General features: G+C 42.2%; 1 protein-coding gene across 13 annotated transcripts in view; it reads right to left on the bottom strand.

Moving 5' to 3' along the window:
• The window catches only part of LOC115084679 (poly(rC)-binding protein 3-like), a 1201673-nt gene that overhangs the window by 301443 nt on the left and 876657 nt on the right, over positions 1 to 23573 (bottom strand). For 7 of the 13 annotated variants that reach the window (XM_029589869.1, XM_029589872.1, XM_029589868.1 and 4 more), the window contains one exon: positions 9537 to 9584. The exons of the other annotated variants lie outside the window; for them this stretch is intronic. The gene's annotated coding sequence lies outside the window, so the exon portion shown is untranslated. The remainder of the gene's footprint in view (positions 1 to 9536; positions 9585 to 23573) is intronic. 13 annotated transcript variants of the gene reach the window in all.

Below are 23573 nucleotides of genomic sequence, written 5' to 3'. Positions count from 1 at the left end.
GGGCCAATCGGGAGCAACGCTGCCATGAGGAGGTTCTCCAGCAGGTGTTCCCCATAGGGAGGACGGGCTTTAGTGGGCCTAGGAAGGTGGTGGCCATGGCAGTAGCAGGAGCAGAGGGTGGTGGGAAAGCTGGGACCCCTTGGACATCGAGCATTTAAAGGTTAGTTGAAAAAGGATACTTGGACTGTACCCGAACCTTTATGCTCGCTGGGCTGGAATTCATAGAGGGGGTTCATGGAGGAGGAGGACTTGTCAGGCCAGCTATGGAAAGTTTAACATCTGCCATTGAGCAGGCATTAAATTTCCCCAAGGTAGTATGAGATGTGCTAGGTAGCTTTCCTGCTAGTGCACCTCCTTGCATTGCAGGGTAATAGCTAATTAAACAATTACTCTGCAATTTGCATGCACCTGTGCTAAGCTTGCCAAGGGTTTATAAGTGCGGGAATTAAGTGCTAAAGCCCTTTTCACATTCCAGGGCAACGTTAGTACCAAAACACCCACACTAAAACATGAGTAAAAATCCGTGGTAAGCTTAGCCCTGTTTACTGCATTGGCCTATAAGAGTTGTATAGTGCCAGCAGAGGAACAGAAAACTTAACCAATCATTCTGTTCTGTTCCAGCCCTGTAGTGGCAAGACAAGGAGGAGGAGGTAAATTTCATTGAGGCCTCAGATGGGCATGCATGGAAACAGACGAAGAGGCCATCAAGCCCAGCATCCTGTTTCCAACAGTGGCCAATCCAGGAACCCTGCAGCACCCACAGCCATGAGAATAAAAGAAAAACAAAGTAAGAATTCACTTGGAACTGAAAAGGGAAGGGCCATGTAAGATCCCTGATCGGGAGACCTGCCCCCCCTGATGTCACTGAAGACAGTGCTGGACCGTTAAACAGCGCCGGAACACCAGGCGTCGCACGCCGTGCGTCGCGCGCCAAAGGGGCGTGCCAAAGGGGCATCCCCCTTTGTGCACCCCTTCGTGCAATCCGTAGTGCTAGTTCTAATTAATATCTTTGTAATCAGAGGTCTCTCTTGTGTGTTTAATATGCATCCTGTTATACTTTTTGCTTAATTGTTAAACGTATTGCAAGTTGAACCTTGTAAACCGTTATGATGGCTTTACCGAATGACGGTATATAAAACTCAACAAGCAAATAAATAAATAATTAAATAATTAAGAACCTGGCAAGTACCCGAAAACTAAGTCTATTCCATGTTACTGTTGCTAGTAATAGCAGAGGCTATTTTCTAAGTCAACTTAATTAATAGCAGGTAATGGACTTCTCCTCCAAGAACTTATCCAATCCTTTTTTAAACACAGCTATACTAACTGCACTAACCACATCCTCTGGCAACAAATTCCAGAGTATAATTGTGCGTTGAGTGAAAAAGAACTTTCTCCGATTAGTTTTAAATGTGCCACATGCTAACTTCATGGAGTGCCCCCTAGTCTTTCTATTATCTGAAAGAGTAAATAACCGATTCACATCTACCCGCTCTAGACCTCTCATGATTTTAAACACCTCTATCATATCCCCTCTCAGCCGTCTCTTCTCCAAGCTGAAAAGTCCTAATCTCTTTAGTCTTTCCTCATAGGGGAGCTGTTCCATTCCCCTTATCATTTTGGTAGCCCTTCTCTGTACCTTCTCCATCGCAGTTATATCTTTTTTGAGATGCGACGACCAGAATTGTACACAGTATTCAAGGTGTGGTCTCACCATGGAGCGATACAGAGGCATTATGACATTTTCCGTTTTATTCACCATTCCCTTTCTAATAGTTCTGAACATTCTGTTTGCTTTTTTGACTGCTGCAGCACACTGAACCGACGATTTCATGCTTGAAGGAGTAGAGAGAATGAAAAGTTATTTAAGAAAGCTTGAATAATGGTCAAAGATTTGGCAGCTGGGATTCAATGCCAAGAAGTGCTGAGTCATGCATTTGGGGTGCAGCAATCCAAAAGAGTTTTATGTGATGGGTGGTGAAAGACTAATGTGCTTGGACTGGGGGAGGGACCTTGGTGTGGTAGTGTCTGATGATCTGAAGGCGGTGAAGTAATGTGACAAGGTGATAGCTAAAGCCAAAAGAATGCTGGGCTGCACAGAGAGAGGAATAACTAGTAAAAAAAAAAAAAAGGTAATAATGCCCTTGTAGAGGTCCTTGGTGAGGCCTCACCTGCAGTACTGCATTCAGAACTGGTGCCCGTATCTCAAGAAGGATAAAGACAGGATAGAGGCGGTCCACAGAAGAGTGACCAAAATGGTGAGGGGTCAGCATTAGAAAACTTATGAGGAGAGGCTGAAGGATCTGAATATGTATACCCTGGAGGAGAGGAGGTGGAGGGGAGATATGACACAGACCTTCAGATACCTAATGCACAATCGTCAAACCTTTTCCGTTGGAAAGAAATCAATAGAACTAAAGGTCATGAAATGAAACTCCAGGGAGGATGACTCAGAACCAATGTCAGGAAATATTTCTTCACAGAGGGGGTGGTGAATGCCTGGAATGCCCTTCCAGAGGAGTTGGTGAAGATGAAAACAGTGAAGAAATTCAAAGGGGCATGGGATAAACACTGTGGATCCCTAAAGGCTAGAGGTTGGAAAAGAAAAGAGTGATGGGGGTAAATAGGGGTAAAATGCTGGGTGGCAGTTGCTAACAAAAAAAGCCTTGATACTGTTAATGCAACTCAATCAATGCTCTCTGCTTCAATGGCAGTGGTAAAAGGCGAACTGGATTCGGACAGCAACCAACAAGGGCCTTGACTTTTACGGATTGGGGAACAAATAAACATGGCGATAACTAGCTGATGCGGCTTTTACTACCCTTAATCACGAAGCTGATACTTTTGGTGCAGCTCCATGATTGCTCTCTGCTTCCACACAAGGATTAAGGGAAATTGGATTCAAACAACATCCGAGGGCCCTGACGTTTACGGTCTGGGAAACTGATAAGCATGAGGGTATCCTGCAAAGTGCAGCAGTTACTGGCATAAGCTTTCTGGGCACACTGGGTGGATCATTTGGTCCTTTTCTGCCGACATTTCTATGTTAATGAGACCTTCTGTCTGGTTTGTATGGAATACTTTAAGTGGTGATATTTTAAGCTTGAGAGAGCAGAAAGTAGCTAATATCTAAGAATTTGTTTTAAAAAGAACACTGGATATCTTGAAAACTGGCTGGTGGGCCCCCAGGACAGGGTTGGGGACTATTGTTTTAGAGTATTAAATACTTTAAACATATTTTAGCTTGCAAAATAATTTGAAATAGTTTGCTTCCAAGTTCATGGAGTTATATGCAGCTTTCAGATGAATTTAGGACTATTCACTTAGAATTGCCACTTGGCTTCAGATTTTCAGGACAGGCTGATCCATTCCTGGTTTTACTTCAATGTATGCAGGGACTTGTAGTCTTGATTTTAGTAACTACAAATCCCTGCAGACAGTGAGGTAAACATAGGACTGGATCAGCCTGTCCTAAAAACCTGGATCCTGTTAGCAACCCTATGTAGGGATATCTTAAGAAATCATTCTACGCATTCAATATTATTTGTTGGGAGAAGGAAGTCTACAATGCAGTATGTGACAGCATAGCTACATTAGCGATATGTTAACCATGTCCCACCTATACTTCTTGTACTGAAAGTACTGAACAGATGAGAAAAAGAGGGACTTCCTTTATAATGGTGGCCAATTCTTGGTACCAGAATTGAAGGGATGGGCTTTGGCATTAAGTCGCCATTTATAGGAAGCTTTAAGGAGTACTTCTATCCCATCTCCTGTGAAAGTTATCAAGTGGCTCAGTTTCAGGAAGGGAGACATTTGGTTATTTCTGTATTTTCAATCTTCCTACAGCATTGTGGTATTTTTAGCCCTGCTTCTTACATTTCATTTTAAATCAATATTACAAGTACCAAAATGGGCCAGAAGAGTGAGTTAAAAAGCTAGAGTGATCTAATGTCTCCTCCAGAACAGGGTCATTCTTTAAACTGCGATGTGCCGTTATCGTGGCAGTATAATTTAAATCAGGGGACGAGGAGGTGTGTGGGCGGGGTTTGGGTGGGGTTATGGCCCGACCGTGCTGCAGGCGATAATGTTTTCCATATTATCGCCGGCAGTACTGCGGCCCAGCTGCTGCATACTTTTGTCCCTGCCCCTTCTTTTCCCCACGGGCCATCATTCCATTATATTTATAGCGGAATGATGAATCCTGGGGGAAGCTAGGTAGTCAGTTCAAGTCACTGTAGGTATTAGTGGCATCTGCTGAGCATTTGCTGGATAATATAGAAAAAAATAAGAGGGTTCCTAATAATCTTCTAATTGCTTCCATTTACATTGACATTCATCAGAGCTTGCCTTCTGGCAACCAAGAAATCTTTTAATTGACTAACTTAAAAAATATATATATGTTGTTCCATGATACTTCAATATACACTTACATATGTATTTTATAATCAATGTAGCACCAATTGCAACAGCTTCTGGCTTTAACAAAAGAAAAGCCTTATGGCGAATCTGCGTATTCCTGGCAAGGTCAGGCAAGATACATCCTCACCATGGAACCAAGAAATTGAATACTCGTGTTTTTTAAATATGCATGCATCACACAATTCATATCTTGTTCAGATTGAAAAGTTATCAATAATGTAATTCGATCTACAATTTCCACCTGAGACTCTTCTAGAAATCTGGTAAAATTTTGAAAATCTATAGAATTCCTTGAAAAATTTCCCCTAACTTTTTAACAATTGGGATTTTATCTGATGGAACTTTTAGATTTTCCTCCAGATATTTCTTAAAGGTAATCAACAGCTACTCATCTTTAATCTTAGGAAACTTTAGTATCCGAATACTAAGATGTTTAATAGAATTTCAAGGAATTCAATTTTTCTAGATGTAGCTAATCTTTCACTGGTCATTACAGATGTTAAATCCTTTATTCCTTTAACTTCTTCTTCCAAGGAATGAATTTGTGTGCACTGCTCAGTCAAAATACGCTGTTGATCCTGGGTAACAGAATCCAATTTCAAGGAGACATTCTGCAATATCAAAGATTGTTCCTGGATGCTATTAGCAAGTCTCTTCATTAAATCCCATATGGATTCTAATGTCATAGTTGTAGATTCTTCAATCCCAGCCAGGTTCACACTCAACACACCCGGTACTTGTTTACGAACTTCAGAACTTAATAAGCTTAAGTTTTCCCCACTACCAACTACTCCTCCCTGGGGTAGAATCAAACTTTGATCTGGGGTTGAGGTCCTGGCTTTCTCTTGGTCATCATAACAATTTCCAGCTGGCTGAGGTACTACGGTGGTAATATCCCTGTTTCCACCAGCAACTGAGGAGAGATCAGGAGGGGACACTAACAACAACTGACGAGGCTCAGGGGGGCTTAAAGAAATTTCCCTGGGTGATAATAGTGTTCCTCCAACTACTCCACCAACAGGAACACTCTCATGTTTTGTCTGATTAGTAACAGGCCAATACAGTAAGGAGCGGTAGGAAGAGCTGCGTTAGTGCCGGGCGCACCTGTGGTTGCCGCACGCACAGTCCGGCTCACCTACCGCTCGATACTGTATTGAAATGTCATGCAAATGCAAGCTGCGTCCAAGAAGCGTCCGTGAAGCGTTAGGCTCGCGCAACCCATTTTACTGTATAGAGTGCTATACAGTATCCCGGGTGTGCCAGCGTGTCCGTGAACGCTTCACGGACACGCTGGTATCTGTCATTTCAAATGTCATTTCAAATGACATTTGAAATGACAGATACCAGGAAGTGGACGGTTTGAAATGACATTTGAAATGACAGGTACCAGGAAGTGGACGGTTCTCCTACGCTCGGGATTGCCAGTCCTCTCTCCCCTCCTCCCGAAGCAAGGCGCAGGGAGGGGGGAGAGAGGACTGGTGAAATGACATGTAAAGTGTAAAGCAACGAAGCGACTTACTTTTCTTGCAGCCCTCCTCCGGAGACGGACCGCGGCTCCCCTGCCTTCCGGGGGGCAGCCGGCGGCGAAAGCGGCCCCGCCAGCGAAGATGGATGCCTGCACAGGCGAAAGTGGCCCCTGTGCGTGCAATTTGGCCGCTGAAGACATGACGTCACATGCCGTGACGCCAAACGTCGTGACGTCACACCTTGAGCGGCCAAATTGCACGCACAGGGACTGCTTTCGCCCGTGCAGGCATCCATCTTTGCCGGCAGCTGTCTCCGGGAGGCAGGGGAGCCGCGGTCCGTCTCCACCGTGGTCCTTCTGCGGAGGATCCGTGATCGCTGGAGATCGCTGTGGTTTCCAAAAACCACAAATGCTTCCCTTCCAGGAGGCAGGGGAGCCACGGTCCTTCTCCGGAGGAGGGCTGCAAGAAAAGTAAGTCGCTTCGTTGCTACTTTTTTTTTTTTTTTTTTCGCTTTTTCGATTTTTCCGCTTTTGTTGCTTCGGGAGCAGGGGAGAGAGGACTGGGGCTGCCCCGGAGACCAGCACCCATGGAGCGGCCAGGGCAGGTGAGCGGGGGCTGGGGGAAAGTTTGCCGCCTACCCTTACCCCTGCCTCTAACGCAGGGGTAAGGGTAGGCGGTAAGTTAGCAGGTTAAACGCACAGCAAAACTGCAGTTAAAAAAGCGATAGTCGGGGCGCGCGTTACTGTATGGGAGGGAATAGCTAATTTGATCGTTTACATCTAATATACATGCCGCGGATGGAAGGGGTTACCCGGTGATTTAAAGAGGCGGTAAGCATGGGTTAAAGGGGATAGTGTATTGCGGGTTGGACTAACGCGGCCGAAAAGTGAGTAGAAAGCGGGTTAGAAGCAGGTAACCGCAGCCGCACTTTACTGTATTGACCTGTAAGTTTGCTAAATTTTCCTTCAATTGTCCTCATTTTATTTCATAAGAATCCTGCAAACTGCCTCTATGATGTAGGTTTTTGGACATGCTAATAATTATTTCTTTTCTTTTTTTGTGTTTATAAATTATAATTCTTTTGTGTTTACAAACTGTAATTCTTTTTCATAATGCATATCCAATTCCATTTTTATTTCATTTGCAAAGATTTGTTTTCTTTGTAAAATTTCTGAGAAAAAAATTTTGAAATAGAAAAAAATAAATAAGAGGGAAAAATAGACAATGTGAATTAAATAATCTGCAGTTTGTATTGTGGGGGTAATTTGTAACATTGCGCTAAGTTAGCCGGCAAATACGCACCTAAATTACACCAATTTTCAAAGCGGACTTAAACACAGAAGTCCCCTTTGAAAATGATCCCACCAAATCTATCTGCCCACACACTTACATCTGCTAAAATGTGAGCAAAGGTTTTCTTGAAAATTTACATGTATACTTTTGGAAATCCAGAAGTATTTGCATTAGTCCAACTCCATCCCCATTGCCACCCCTGGTAATGCCTCCTCTCTGGGCAAAGTTATGTGTGAACAGGATATACTTGTGTAAATGTAACCATATATTGGGCAGGCAATTATGTAATCGGTCATTTATGCACGTAAAACTCTATTTTACCCATGAAAATATCTTTGAAAATTATCCTACCTGTGGTTAATATAGGCCAGTTCTTGGCAAAAGTACCGTAATTTAAGATTAAGGCTGAATAGCCCATTACTTTTAACCACTCTCTCCTGAAACATCTTTAACCACTATGCCACTCTTTCCATCTAGAAAAAACAATTATATGGACATTTTCACAATAGTAGACCCTACCGTACTTCTGTGATTCATGGTAGCTATATTTGCCACAGACATACTTTCTTGAATAAACAGTTTTGCTTCAATTCACTCAGCTCAGGCTGGTCAAGTGAATGCATTTTCCATCGTAACACAGACCATTCATTTCATAGTGACATGCTTCATTTGGTAGTTTTGAATGGTCAGACATTATTAATTTATGTTTCTGCAAAATGGTCGATTGTGGATCATACCGTATTTATATTGTACAGAGAAGAGATTCCATAGGGGATTGGGGGGAGAGAGAACCCAACAATGTACAAAGATTTTCCAATACATCTGCTAATTTTTTCCCCTTGTATAAACTCTTCTATAGCAGGCAGTTCTATAATTACAATTGCACTGCATTGTGAAAGTGCATTATGATTCCCATCGTCCTGGTGTCACAAATTGATGCCACTGTGCACTGAACACAACAGAATCCTTGCTAATATAAGAACAGGGAGATCATTCAGCAAGTAACCACGGGCTAAAGTTCTTTTGAGATATTTAAGGGGAATTATAAAAGCCCGTCGTGTACCAAAAGTGTGAGATATGCGCACAAGTCAGGTTGGTGAGAGCTGAGTGAATTCTAAAAGCCACCCGAGTATGCATGTACTTGCTGTTTCACGCACAAATGAAAAGTTCCAAAAAAGGGGTGGGGTGTGGGCATTTCTGGATTTCACCTTGAAATTAGCGCATAAATACTTATGCGCACAGGCACGCCCAAGTCCCTTGCTGCGTGACTTTACTTCTGCTATGGATTGGCAGGGTTTTAAGGAATGGGGCTAACAGAGGAGAAGGAAGGCTATTAAATTAGGGGGGTTTGGAAGACCTATCCCTTACCTAGGCGAACTGGGAATGAACTGGGAAAACTGGCAAATGCGTTGGCACATGTGTCTTTTAAAATCCCCCCACTTACATGGTAGAAGCAGCATTTGCAAGCATAGATACGCGACCACTTAAAACTGGGCGCACATGTGCACCTTGGTCAGGCTATTTTATAACATGTGCACATATACATACATATATTATAAAAAGGCCGTGTTCCTGGGCATAGGCTGACGAACACGTACGCATGTGCACCCGCATGCCAGTTTAAAAGTGACTGTCTTTGTCTAATATAATCTCTAAATGCTTATACGCAGTCTGCATTTTTTGATCTGCCAGTATGCTACTTCCTAGGTTAATGGAAGATCTGTGAGCACTTTCTCATTTCATAAACCCCTAAGCAGAAGATTAATATGATACAAGATAGATGTTAAATATTGCAGAGTCAATTAGTGAAATGAAAACCAAGCGTACTGGAAATCCATCACAGTCAATTAAGATGTGTTAAGGCTAATATGTGCAGTGTCTGCATTTAGTTTCTAACACAGTCTTGAAATTCCAGAAAGGCAATGCAGACTACCTGCACCCAATTTAGTACTCTAACCTTAAATTGTGTAATATTTCATATGTGTACAGGCAATAGAACAAGCAAAAGTATTATACATAGGAGTATGAACTTGAACTGTGTCAGATCATCCAATTTGTGAGGTCCTGAAACTGTCTCGCTAATACCTCCAAGATCCTTACATTAAGGTTTGTGTCATGTCTTTGGTTCAGTGCACTACTGAAATAGCACCACAAAGGAAGAAAAGAATGTGGCTTAACGTTGCTCTTTTTATTCTGACTGTATCCAAGAGGTCTTTAAGTCACACTGAGCTGTTGTAGATATTATATGCTACAAAGGAAAGAAATTCTAAAAGGAGACAGAGAGAGTAATTAAGCACAGCGAAGAATAAGTGACTTGCTTATTGTCAAGCAGCGAGTGAATGGCAAAATTAGTACCTCAAACCTTTAGTAACTGGTTGTCACTGCCAGCCAAGATGTATTTTGCTAAAACAAAAACCAACAATCATGTTAAACCAACTTTTCTTCATTTCTAAATATATAAACATATCCATCTAAAAAGCTGAGCAAGTACTTTTGGCTAAGCATCTGAGCATCAAGCCCCCCTCTCCCCTGCCCCCCCCCCCCACCCACCATTAAAAATATTGGGCCTGGATGGATCATGAGATTGGCATATGTATAATAAACCTTTCACTTCTAGGTCACTGGTTTGCATCTGGCTCAGGCTGGTGCAGTTGACAGTCACTACCATCTGCAAGCAGTTTGGTGACCTATGTGAAATGAATTTGTGGTCTTATTCATGTTCCAAGTGGATAGGTGTCCATTTCACATTAAAAAAATAAAATTACAAGTGGCACTGATTGCACTCTTTATTAATTAAAGTTCCCATAATAGGTATATCATACTTACTACATCTATTCGCCATTATATACATATCTATATAATTTGCATACAGTGCCCTGGTTAGATTATCACATTTAATAATTTAATTGCCTATATCTTGTCTTTCTAATTGCAAATTGTCCAAGGCAGGTTCAAAAAATATATAAACAAATAAATCACATAAAAACATAAACAGTATGAAGAAAACAAAACATTTCAAAAAATAAAATTGCTATATGACAACATCCAGAATACAATTCAAAAAATGTAGACATTTAAAACACTAAATAATACACAAACCACTGAGTAGTCCATATTCAATCACATTTAGTCATAAAATGTGTGAGCTATCTGGCTAAATGCCAACTTTTTTTTTTAATTATTTTCAAAATTATTAAATTTTTCACCAAGAATACAATCTTGTGCAGAAAAATCAATGCTTTACAAAGAAATATAGGAGAAAATGGAGTACAGACCTTATTTTAGAAATTATACGCATCTAAAATATAAGAAATTATGGAGAGGCAGAAATAAGAGCATCATATAAGAAATTTAAATTAAGAAAAGAAAACAGGTTACGTCAAGTAGTTACATAACATATAACTTATACCGAACCACTAGTGGATACTTCTCGGGTATGCGCATCCAAAAATACTCTGAGTTGTTCAGGCTCAAGGAACACATAATTGACATTTAAGTATCTTATACAACATCTACACGGATATCTAAGAATAAATCGGGCACCTAATTGGAGTGTTTCAGATTGCATTATTAGAAAATTTTTCCGACGTAATTGAGTAGCCTTAATCACATCTGGATAAATCCAAGTCTGACGACCATAGAACAAAGATTGTCTATTCCTAAAAAAGAATTTCAATACATTATTATGGTCTGACAAAAAAAGCAAAAGAAGCTAACAGCGGTCTTCTTTGATTAATCTCCATATCTTGTGACATTTCCAATATCTGTGAGATGTCTATTGTTGGTATCTGTCTCACAGCTCCTTCTTCTGCTTGATCAGCCTGATGTAAATAATAAGCTTTAATAGTTACCGGAATAGCTGACTCAGGTATTTTTAATAGTTGTTGTATATATGATTTAAACAACTCAAGAGGGGAAATCATACTTATTACCGGAAAATTTAATACTCTGAGATTATGTGCTCTAAGCGCATTCTCTATGTTTTCTAACCTTTCGTTAACAACTAACTCAGATTGAACACGTTTTTGCTGAACAATGTCTATAGTGGTAATCCTGTTCTCTAGATTTTCCACTTTCTTATTAAATGTAGAAATCAAGTTGGCATTTAACACAGTTTGATTTTTTGTTTCCAGCATTGAGACAGAGATATAATCGAAGATTCAATCGACTACAAAGCTGTCCAAATTCCCTCTAAAGTTATTTGTTCAGGTCGCAGTGTGTTAAAGCCTGAAATCAGAACATTAGATTGAGTTCCTCCCGATTCCACATTGGTGCTCATGCTCACCTCAGTAACTTGCATTGAAATTGTTGCTGCTGCACGATATTCCTCCAATAAGAAATCTTGTTCAGTTTCCTCCATGCCTCCTCTGGGTCTCATTCCACCTTCTCCTCAAGGCCCCAGGCTTCCCTTCGAGCTCTCACTCCGGCCAGCCGGTCTTATTTCTCCATGTAACAATGCCAGAGAAGTTCCAACAGCCCCCGATGTTAAGGAAAGCTTGTCAGCTCGACCTGGGTGAGCAGGCCTGTTCGGCTCTCTGGGACTCAAGGTAGAATCAAAGGTCAGAGGGGATGGCATACGCTCCACTGTCGTCCCCCCAGCGACCAAGCTTTCCAGTGACGATGTTGCTGCTCCTGCAAAAAAACCTTCGATGCGAGGTTGCCGGGAGTCGATAGAGGGTGAACTAACTCTCACTCCCCTAAGTTTTCCCTTCCTCTTAGTGTGCGGCATATTGAAGAAACTAGTAACAAGGAAAAAAACCTCGCAGCGAGAGACCTGATGCAGCTTCCTACTCTGCATCCATCTTGCCTCTGCTGTAAATGCCAACTTTTGACTATTTCTGTCACTTATCCAGTTAAAATTTAGCTGGTTAGTCATTATCTGGCTAAAATTTAGCCAGATAACATAAGGGTGTTCTTGGGGCATCCTTGGGCAGCGATAAGTTAGCCAGATACGTTATCCAGCTAATAGAGTTGTCCTAAAGTTAGCCGGATAAATGTAAGAAAGCCAGATATATTCAATGATCTGGCTGCACTGCTGAACATCCCACCAAAGTTATCTGATAAATGTATCTGGCTAACTTTGCAAGTCAGCCAGTGGCTGAATATTACTCCCATAAATTCCAAAATAAATAAATAAATATAACTGTCAAAAATATTATTGAGAACTTAAGTTTATAGGCTAAATCTATAGCTCTGGCTGCTGGACCGGTGCATCCTATTAGGCAAACTAGGCGGTCGCCTCGGGCGCTGATCAGTAGGGGGTGCCAAAAAGCAGGCATGTGTGACAAAAAGGAGTAGGGATTCGGCGGGCTGCGAGCAGTGCCCAACCTGCTCGCAGCCCAGAGAAGCACACACTCAGCGGGCATCGAAGGAGGGGCCGAGATGGCACGTGACGGGGGTGCAGCAAGGCAGAAGGTTCACCTAGGGTGCCTTGCTGCCCTGTCCGGCCGTCATGGACAATGGTGCATCATAACAGACTCCTGTTCAAGTCTCCTGTCCAGCAGGAGAGAAAGTCTTAGGCTTACCACAGAGGAATCATACCTAAAACATAGGGAGGAGGGAATGGCTGTCCTTACTGTGTAAAACTCTGCTAGGTATACAACAGTGTAAACTGTTATCGCCTATGTCTCAGAATGTTAGTTAATGTGTATTTGAACATCCAATTTGAATTATGTTAATCCCTGTTTATGAATACTACCTCCTTAAACAGTAACCACTTGTTGATTTATAATATGAATGTTAATTTTGTAAACCACTGTGATCTTTATATGGAATGATGATATATAAAATGTATAAACAAACAAACAAATAAATAATTAAAGGTTAGTCCTGGAAGAGACTTCTCTTTGCCTCTCAGAGCCAGCGAAGGGTTCCTGCATTGACCATGCATACTGGGGGGGGGGGGGGGGGTAATTAAAGAGGGAAAATGGGGACATTCATCGCTCCCAAAACTTAAAAACTGTTTAGGTGCGCCCTCATGGTATGTTATAAATTCAATTATAATTTTAATGCACTGTGAGCAAAAACGTGATTCCTTCTGAAGTTGTGCCTTGAGATGATGCCAATCACAAATTTAAGTTTCAGATAGAGAACTATTCAGATAGAGAACTACTATATTTTTTTTCCAGCTGTAATTTTGACATGTTCCTGTGCCCCCTTTTAAGCCACCAGAGTGGATTCTCTGTTTTCAGCTCTAAGAATTTTCCAGCAAAGGAAGGTTCATGGAGAGTTTCAGAGGTGTGAGTTAGCCAAGGAACTGTGGTAGGTTCTTTCCCCCTAAGGGATGGGTTTTTGGTGTGGTATAAAAAATGGTTTTCCTGAGGCACTGGAAGAGAACTGAAGGAATAAAGAGCAGTGAGTGTGAGGGGGATCCTTTCCAAGGATTCTCAATGACTGGTGCTGAAGATTTGCAAATAGATGTGTGCCTGAAATATCAAGAGCTGAGAAGTTCCACATTATAGCCTAAAAGATTACAGGCTCAGAGTATGAATGCCTGAGGTTGCTGGAGGGGCCAAAGAATGTGCCTGCCACAACTGAGTGCCAGCTTAGACCTAGGGTTTTTATCTTCCTAGCTGGCACTCAGTCAGCACTGGCAGGCACATTCTTTGGCCACTCCAGCAGCCTCAGGCATTCATACTCTGAGCCTGTAATCTTCCAGGTTCTAATGTGGAACTTCTCAGCTCTTATGATATTTCAAGCCCAGGAATCCCACCAGTCAGAGAAGGATGAAGAAGAGAAATGCAAAACTGTGTTCTTGTGTGGGTCTGGAGGAGAATAGAACACTTTTATGGGAGCTGAAAAGAGCTTTGTCCAAACACTAGGGATGTGCATTCGTTTAGGTCTCTATTCGTTGCATTTATGGGGTTCTGAAACATATGGCGAACCCCCACGAATGCAACATATCATTAACGAATAATGGATGGCCGGCGCCATCTTGTGCTCCTACTATGTGACAGGGGCCGACCAATGGCACCGGTAGCCCCTGTGACATAGTAAGAGCAAAGGCTATCGGCGCCATTTTGAATACTGGCAGTCGACGGCCCGAGTGCAGATCGCTCCAGGACCCCCGCTGGACCACCAGGGACTTTTGGCAAGTCTTGGAGGGGTCAGAGTGGGGGGTTGTACCATATGTAACTAATGGACGAATCGGAGTCCCCCGAAAACGGATGCAACGGATTTGGGACCCGACGAATACGAATACCGAATCGGACGAATCTGTCCCTGCTGCACATCCCTACCATATACCTTGGGCTTAGACAAGTGAAAGAACTGTGAGTAATCTTCAGAGTTACGAATTGGGTTGAGAAACTGTGAAAGGATCTTCTTGATATTTGCTTGGACTATTCTGTCATTTTCTTGCTAATTGCCTGGACTTTTACATTTTTTGGACATTGTAAATAAATTCTTCTGTTTTGGAACAAATATTTTTGGTGTGGGCTCCTATTTGTTTTTGTTAGATGCAAGCCTCTCCTTGGGCCTTACAGCTTTGCTGTCCTCGGAGAGGATCCTGGTTCCAGGACTGCAGAGAGATATTTTTCCACCTCTACAGTCGCCGAAGTGGATCATGATGATGATGAATTTCCTTACTCCATCTTTCTTGCTAATGCATACCAACAGAATCATCTTTTACAAGTCAATTTTCAATAAGCCATGTTCCTGACAAACAACCCACATACTTTTCTGCCAATGGAGTCAATCTGAATGTCAAACATAAACCACCTGCAAGAGTGGTTTTGCAGATAAGAAATAAGCATGCACTTTACATTGCCTCCAATGGAAGTGTGTTGACTACGTACATAAAACAATTTCATGTATGTGTGTATTTTTTTCACTCAACAAGATATTAATCTCAGACCATCCTTTTTCAAGAAATCTAAAAGTATGCATGTTGTGAAAGTTGCGGAAATTTTTAGCTGGCTTTAAATCCATGTAGGCAAATTCAGTCATATCCCTGATTTTACACATATAATTCCCATCTAAGCCTGGGAAAATTTCCCCATTAATGATTATCACATCAGAATTGCAGAAATATATAACACTTTCTTCCTTTACTGGTGACTGAATTATCCTTATCCTCAGTGCCTTTCTGTTGATCAGCAGGGTTTGCCACACTAGCAGCAGTCATCTTCTCTCCCAGTTCTACTCTGGAATCAAGTGTGTTGCTTGCTACTGCAAGATGCCTGACCCAAGCCAGCTCAAACTTAACTCTTCTGCACTGGGGAGCAAAGCACTGAAATCTGAGTCATAGGACCCAAGCCAGCTCAAACCTGAGCCTTCTGCACTGAGGTACAAAGCACTGAAGTCTGAGCAACAGAACCGGGCTGAGTCCAATTTTCTTGCATACTTTTGTGCATTGCAGGGTTTACTAGCTCAGAACCACTGACTGCTATTTGACATTGTAGTTGTGGGACCATGTTCTTATTGATCAACTTTTACTGACCTCTTCTTAAAAGGCATGAAAATGTTCACACTAGTGCAAAGTACAAAAATGGAGTTTTGCTTCTATTTATTTTCTATTTACTTATGTTTCTAGACTGCCCTTCTGAACACAAGAACACAACGTAAAACAAACATAAATCAACAAAACGGCAAATATACACAAATACGTCATAATCATTCAAATGAATAACTAAAAGTCCTTCAAGAAATCAAAAGATATGCAGTTGTTCAGAGTTCCTGAATCTTCCTTTCTGTGGCATGGGGAAGGTGATGCTTACTTTTCAGCTTAAAATGTTATTTTTTTTGTACTCTCCTTCCTAAATTTTCCCTGAATTCATGTCTGTTTCAACTGAAGATAGGGACGGTAACTTTCAAACAGGGGCATGAGCGCACATGTGCGCACGTTCATCGCTCGTGCCCAGAAATACAGCCATTTCATAAAATGCACGTGAACATGCGCACATTATAAAATAGCCTGAACACGCACACATGTGCACACAATTTTAAGCAGACATGTGCCTAGGCATGCAAATGCCGCTTCTACCATGTAATGGGGGGGGGGGGATTTTAAAAGATATGCACGCCGACACTATTACCAGTTTTACCAGTTCGTTCCCAGTTCACCCAGGTGAGGAATAGAACTTCCAAATTACCCTAGTTTAATAGCCTCCCTTCTCCCCTGTTAGTCCCGGCCTTTAAAACCCCGCTGATGTGTTTAGTTTTTTTTTGTTTTAGAACTTACATTCCATCCATAGCTGAAGTAAAGTTATGTGGCAGGGGACCCCGGAGCGCGCCTGTGTGCATAAGTATTTGCACAGAAATCTCAAGGTAAAATCCAAGAACACTCATGGCCTGCTCATACCATGCCCAATCCCTTTTTGGAACTTTTCATTTGTGCATGTAGCAGGAGATACGCCAGTAATCAGGCAGCTTTTAAAATCCACTTGGCAGGCATTGGCCCGACATATTTGCGTATCTCCCAGTTTTGGCTCGCATTAGGCTTTTAAAATTCACCTTTTACCTCTTCCCTCTTCCTTTGATCAAATCTCTTGGTTGTTAAAACCCTGGATCATGCATGCTCTATCACGGCATAGTACTAAGCCTTCCATGTTAATGAAAACAACACTGCTTGTTACAGATAATCTGACCCAAGTACAGGAATAATCTAGGATGTTGTCTTAGTGCCACAGAACTTCCTGAAGCCAGATACTTGAGTTTATTGAATAGGTGTTATTTTTACTTTTTTTTAAAGAAATGACAGGAATTCAAAATGTTAGAAAGTTTTCCCTTTTTACCCTTTGGGATACCGTTTACAGGACCCATGTTTTGTACATGAGCTCTATCTTTGTTTTTCCCTATACTATTTTTCACCTATTTCTGGATGCAGAGAATTAAGCAACTATAGCCTCACTACAGTGCCTATGACTTTTTTTTTTGTCAAAATGCTGCAGAGGTTTGCAATTGTATTCTGCAGCCCACACTGTCTTCTCTGATAGTCCCCTATTCAGATGCTAGCAAGGCTTAACCCTTCTTAGTTTCTAAGATTTTATAAATTTAGGCAGTCCTAGGCTAGTGTTACTGGGGGAAAGCAATTTATGCACATGATTTAAATGTACATTTTATGTTGGTGAAATACAAGGTATTACAATCCGAAAACCATCCGGCTTTCTCTAGGGCAGAGGTTCCCAAACATATCTATAATGAATATGGATGAGATACAATTTGCATGCTATGGAGGCAGTGCATTAAGTTTCCTGAAAATCCGACTGGCTGGGGGTCCTCCAATACAGATTTGGGAACCACTGTTCTAGGGGGAATATGGTTGCTAGAATCATATCTCAAAATTTTTATCTTAAAATAACAAGCAGAAACAACTAAACAAATAGCAGCTTTAAAAAATGAATATGACTTGCATTATCTAACTATGGCATTCAGCACCTCAGAAATGCAGTTGAAAAGTAATAGCTAATATCTTTAACACAAGCCTAATCTTTAATGGCATGCACTCCACACAAGAAAAGGACGAAGGGAAAAGAACATTTTATTTTGGCAAATTGCATTGAAGATGATACCTATTATCTATTCATTGTTGATTCTTCTTGCTGAGTAATACCCTTCATAAACAAGTCAAGTGCAACTTGCAAGACACTGACACTGCTTACACAAAAATTAATTTACTAGATCTGAACATTTTCTGGCATGATACAAAATTGGAAGTATAGGAATTTTTCAAATAAAGGAAAAATAAAGGATACATTGACCAGCTAATGAAAAATACCTGTTAAGCTAAAATACTACAAAGAAATAAAATGAGTCTTTATTATTAATATTAAATATTCAAAATCTAAACTATAGGGCTCCTGTCAAAAAACAATATGTCTGGACCAATTATCTTATCTTCCCCTGTTTTATTTTCCATCATGGACTGACCCCACTCATATAAACTTTCTAGGACTTTTTAGATCTACTCTCAACCCCCCCTCCCCCCACCCAACTATGTGACCCCGATTATTCCTGTCTGGTATCATTCCTGCCAAAACTGTTGTATGATAGTGGTGGGAGTCTAGGAAGATTAAGCACTAGTATCTTCGATATGGCCAATAATATATTCCTTACACTATCAGATACCACAATTATTGAAAAAGACACAGGTTTCCTTGGAACTTGTCCAGAATTGCTGGTTATTCACCCAGCATCAGATAGCGCTGTGTGGGAGGTATCTCTGAATGTTATCTTTATCAAATCTGTAACTGAGCCCAGGTTTTCTGCACCATAGTACTTAGCAGCTCCAATGGGCCATTAGTTCAATTTTAATTATGATCTTATTGAATTACAGTTCTCATTGCAAATAACTTTTCACATCTCTTACTTCAATATTCCTAAAAATACAAATACAAGTATCAGGATGAGGGATGTCATATGGAGCTATTCTTTGTTTTTTTAATTGTACAAAATTCAGATCTTGAACTATATTGCTGAATGCACAGTTTATTATGCAAACATAGTTTGTTTACAAAGGAGAAATGAAGTCGACTATCATTTGCAACCTCTGTATAGAAGATGTTTTTATTTTGCTCTGCAAACTTAACTTGGGAACTCTCACAAAGATTTCATTCAATACCTGCTGACAATGGGAGTTCTTATGAGCACAATTAGCATGAAAATAGAAAAGATGTGGAATAATGTAGCTATTTTGCAGCAGCCCATAATACCAGTAGTGATGGAGTATTCAGGATCCACTCCAGCAGGGGACTGCAAGCAGCAATAAAACGACAGGCATTGCCCAGAGACAAGATGCAAAAGTGCATGAAAAGAGTTGCAGAAGAGAAATAAATAAAAAAGGGAGATCCTTGGCAGATCTTGGGAAGAGGGAGGGACCTAGCTCCATCCCAAGTGGCTTCACTTAGAGGCCTACAAAGGAAAGAATTCTAAGGTGGAAGGGGAAGGGGGAAGAAGAGGGAGTAGGAGGGAAGAGCAGAAAAAAGGTCAGAGGTACAACAGAAATCTACCAGAGGAACTGTGCTAATGCCACAAAGTTAGAGAGCCCAGAGTCCAGAGATATTAGAGGAGGATTAGTCACAGGCAGGCACTCAAGGCAAGGCATCCAGAAATACCAAACTATCATATCAGGCTAAGCAATAATAATGTTAACCAAGGACCATGGACTAGAGAAGGAAAAAATGTATATTAGGACCACCCACTCTAATATCTTGGTAGTTGCTGAAGAAAGTACTACTACTACTACTTAACTTTTGTATAGTATCACTCTTGTATGCTGAACGGTACAAACACACTTAAGCGACAGATCCTTTTCCATGAAGCTTACAATCTAATTGAGACTAAAGAGAGAAGGCTAAAAGCTAGCTCTCTCAAAAATGTTTTTTAGGCAGGATTTGAATATAGCCAGTGGTAGAAAAATGCATCAGTTCAGGAATATTATTCCAGGCACATGGTAGCGCAAGATAGAAAGGGGCGGATTTTAAAAGGGTTACGTGCGTATTTTATGCGCGTAATCCCGAAAACCCACTCCTGCGTGCGCCGAGCCTATTTTGCATAGGCCCGGCAATGAGCGCAAGCCCTGGGTCACGCATATGTCCCGGGGCTTGAAAAAAGGGTTGAGGCGGGGAGGGGAGAGGGGGGGGGGGGGACCAAGGCCTCCGGCACAGCGGCCATGCCAGGGGATTGCGAGCCGGCACTTGGCCGGCACATGCAACCTACACCTGCCCGGAGGCAGGTGCAACTTTTAAAATAAAGGTAGGGGGTGATTTAGGTAGGGCTGGGGGCGGGATAGGTAGGGGAAGGGAGGGGAAGGTGGGGGAGCAGAAGTAAAGTTCCCTCCGAGGCCACTCTGATTTCGGAGCGGCCTCGAAGGGAACTGGGAAAGCCATCGGGGCTCCCCTAGGGCTCGGTGTGCACCCCCTTGTGCGCTCCAACCCTGGATTTTATAACATGCGTGTGGCTGCGCGCACATGTTATAAAATCAGGCATAGATTTGTGCATGCCGGGTTGCGTGCACAAATCTACGCCTGCGCATAGCTACTAAAATCTGGCCCAAAGTGCAGAGACTGGAATTAGCGATGGAGAAGAAGGATATAGATAAGAGCAGCTTGCCAGATGAACAGAGATCACAAGAAGGGACATAAGGGGAGATCACAAGAAGGGACATAAGGGGAGATAAGAAAAAAGAAGAGGTAATGTGGAGCTAATGAGGGAATACACTTGTGGGTGAGAAAAAATGGTTGAAATTAAATGCAGAAACAGATGGAGAGGCAATATAATGCTGTGGGAAGTGGGATAATGTGGTCATAATAATGCTGAAGAAAGAGACCGAATGTTTAATAGACTGTAGTGGAGAAAGTGAGTGAGGAGGAAGTTGCAGAAATCCAAGTAGGAGGAGGTGAGAGACTGGATAAAAGTCCGGACTGTCTTTAGAAAGGAAGGGGATAATTTTGAATTTGAGGGATTTTAAAGCATTTCATTGCTGAGGAGTTATTCATATTTAATATTTCTTATGGCTCCTCTGCTTAGCCAAGACCCACCACTGGCTCTCTCTCATTCAAGTGAATGTTCAAACATTGCGTGTGTAAAAATTAGCACATGCACACATAAAACAGCACTTACGTGAATAAAGGGGCATTCCAAGTATATTCTGGGGCAGGGCCAACATTTACCAATACATAGGTTGCTATTTTAAAACCTGCTTTATGCACATATGTCTTTTACATGTGTATATTTACTTCTGTTCAGTATCTGGTGTAAGTGATTGTAAACATCATTAGTGAAAAAATAACTGGGTAGAGAATGATTGGGGTGAGATAAATGTTAAAGTTGCTATCAGGGCAGATCTCTGTAGCACTCTTGTTGGCACAATGTTCCATTCAGAGCACAGTCTCCCTTTTCTGACTTGTGACCTGTTAGATAGGACTTAAAACAAATGAGGACAATGCCTGAGATACCTAGGGACTCTAACCTAGTGAGTAATATATAGTGTGATTAATTGGTGTCAAAAGCAGTGAAGGTGTTGAGCAAAACTAGGCATACTCCAAGCCGCTATTGAACCCTCTGATAATGGAATTAAAACTAGACAGAAATAGTGTTTCAGTGCTGTGAAGCTTTCTGAAACCGAATTGGAATTTGTCGATAACCATGTGTTTTTTGACAAAATCCACCAACTGGACATGTATGATGGATTAAACTATTTTTAGGTAAGCAAGGTACAGAGGAGACTGGCCTAAAATTGGACAGAATGGAAGGGTTGGAATTGGGGTTTTTCAAGAGAAGCCGAACACAGGTCTGCTTAAGTAAGTCAGGCAGGATCCCAGAATTAACAATGGCAAAGATCATATCACTTATATCTTCTCTTAAGAATTTTAGTAGCAAGGTGGAACACAGATTCAAGAGATTCGTAGAAGAACTCATTCTAGCTAAAATCTGGACAACTTCCTTTTTTGTGACAAATCAAATGATTTCCAGGTGGTGTCAGATTGAACATCAGTAGAGGATGAAATTATGATGTCTGAGTCAAATTTGCAACAGGTATCAGCAACCTTACTCAAAAAGAAGGCCACAAAATCATTACAGCAGGCTTGCTAGTCAACAATATACATATAACTTGCTCCACACCTGTAGGCTGTATAAAAGATTAATATGAGGCATTTTGATGCTTAACATGACCCTCTAGACTGGCTTGCCAAATCTAATCAAAATACATTTCTACAGGGGCCGGCCAATGGCACGGATACCCTGTCACATGGTAAGGGCAAAGGGCCATCGGCACCATTTTTATTAGTGGCAGCCGACGGCCCGAGAGCGGGAGATCGCTCCCGGCGCCCCCACTGGACCACCAGGTAATTTTAAAACGTTTTTGGGAGGGTCGGGAGGGTGGGGGAGGCTAAGGGGTCAGTTTTAAAGGGTCAGGGTTGGTTTTTTTTTTATCGGGCCATCGGCGCGATTTTTATTAGTGGCAGCCGACAGCCCGAGAGCGGGCGATCGGTCCCGGGGCTTCCACAGGACCACCAGGTGATTTTAAAACTTTTGGGGGGTGGGGGGTTTGGGAGGGTGGGGGAAGATAAGGGATTAGTTTTAAAGGGTCTAATATGGGCCCTCCCCCCAAATAACTCCTGTTAGTGGACACAAACCCGATTAACGATTTTTCATGATAAATCGGGGGAATTTCTATTGTATCGCACTCTTTAACGATTTTTGACGATTTAAAAAATATCGGACTATATTTTAAATCGTCAAAAAACAATTCACATTGGGGCGGATTTTCAGAGCCCTGCTCGCGTAAATCCGCCCAAAACCGGGCGGATTTACGCGAGCAGGGCCCTGCGCGCCGGGAAGCCTATTTTACATAGGCCTCCCGGCGCGCGCAGAGCCCCGGGACTCGCGTAAGTCCCGGGGTTCTCGGAGGGGGGTGTGTCGGGGGGCGGGCCCGGTTGTCGCGGCGTTTCGGGGGCGTGTCGGCAGCGTTTTGGGGGCGGGTACGGGGGCGTGGCTACGGCCCGGGGGCGTGGCCGCGCCCTCCATACCCGCCCCCAGGTCGCGGCCCGGCGCGCAGGAGGCCCGCTGGCGCGCGGGGATTTACGCCTCCCTCCGGGAGGCGTAAATCCCCCGACAAAGGTAGGATGGGGGGTTTAGACAGGGCCGGGCGGGTGGGTTAGGTAGGGGAAGGGAGGGGAAGGTGAGGGGAGGGCAAAGGAAAGTTCCCTTCTAGGCCGCTCCGATTTCGGAGCGGCCTAGGAGGGAACGGGGGTAGGCTGCGCGGCTCGGCGCGCGCAGGCTATACGAAATCGATAGCCTTGCGCGCGCCGATCCAGGATTTTAGCCGATACGCGCGACTACGCGCGTATCTACTAAAATCCAGCGTACTTTTGTTTGCGCCTGGAGCGCAAACAAAAGTAGGCTGTTCGCGCTCGTCTGAAAATCTACCCCATTCCTACTTTGCATATCTTGGTCAGTAAACAGACAAGAATCGCTGTCCAAATATTTATCTCTAATTATATATCATTACTGGCATAGGATTTTAACTACTGGGGATACTGCACTGCATCAAAATATTCCCATTGTCCAATGGAACTAAATCTTGGTGTGTGAGAACTGCATTGTTGGTTTTATATATATATATTTTTTTTTCTTATAGCTAAACAGTGTACCATGATTAAATTGATTGATTTTATGCTTTCTGATGTGAAGTCACTCTATGAAAAGTCAAATTATATATATCTATACCTGTATATAGTGTGTATATATATATATCTATCTATCTATCTATACCTGTATATAGTGTGTATATATATATATACATACATATATACATACTAGCGGAATACCCGTGGAGAAGTTGATAGAAACATGTGAGTTTATTTCACGCAAGTTGAAAAGTAATTGTTTTGAGTGAGTGAGGGCTTTGGAGTTTATATATTTAAAATGAACATATTATTATAAAGTGAG

The sequence above is a fragment of the Rhinatrema bivittatum genome, chromosome 2 (genome assembly GCF_901001135.1).
Source record: "Rhinatrema bivittatum chromosome 2, aRhiBiv1.1, whole genome shotgun sequence".
NCBI classification, from domain to species: Eukaryota; Metazoa; Chordata; class Amphibia; order Gymnophiona; family Rhinatrematidae; genus Rhinatrema; species Rhinatrema bivittatum.
The sequence above is the reverse complement of the archived record's forward strand: the minus strand, read 5'-3'. Positions and strand labels throughout refer to the sequence as shown.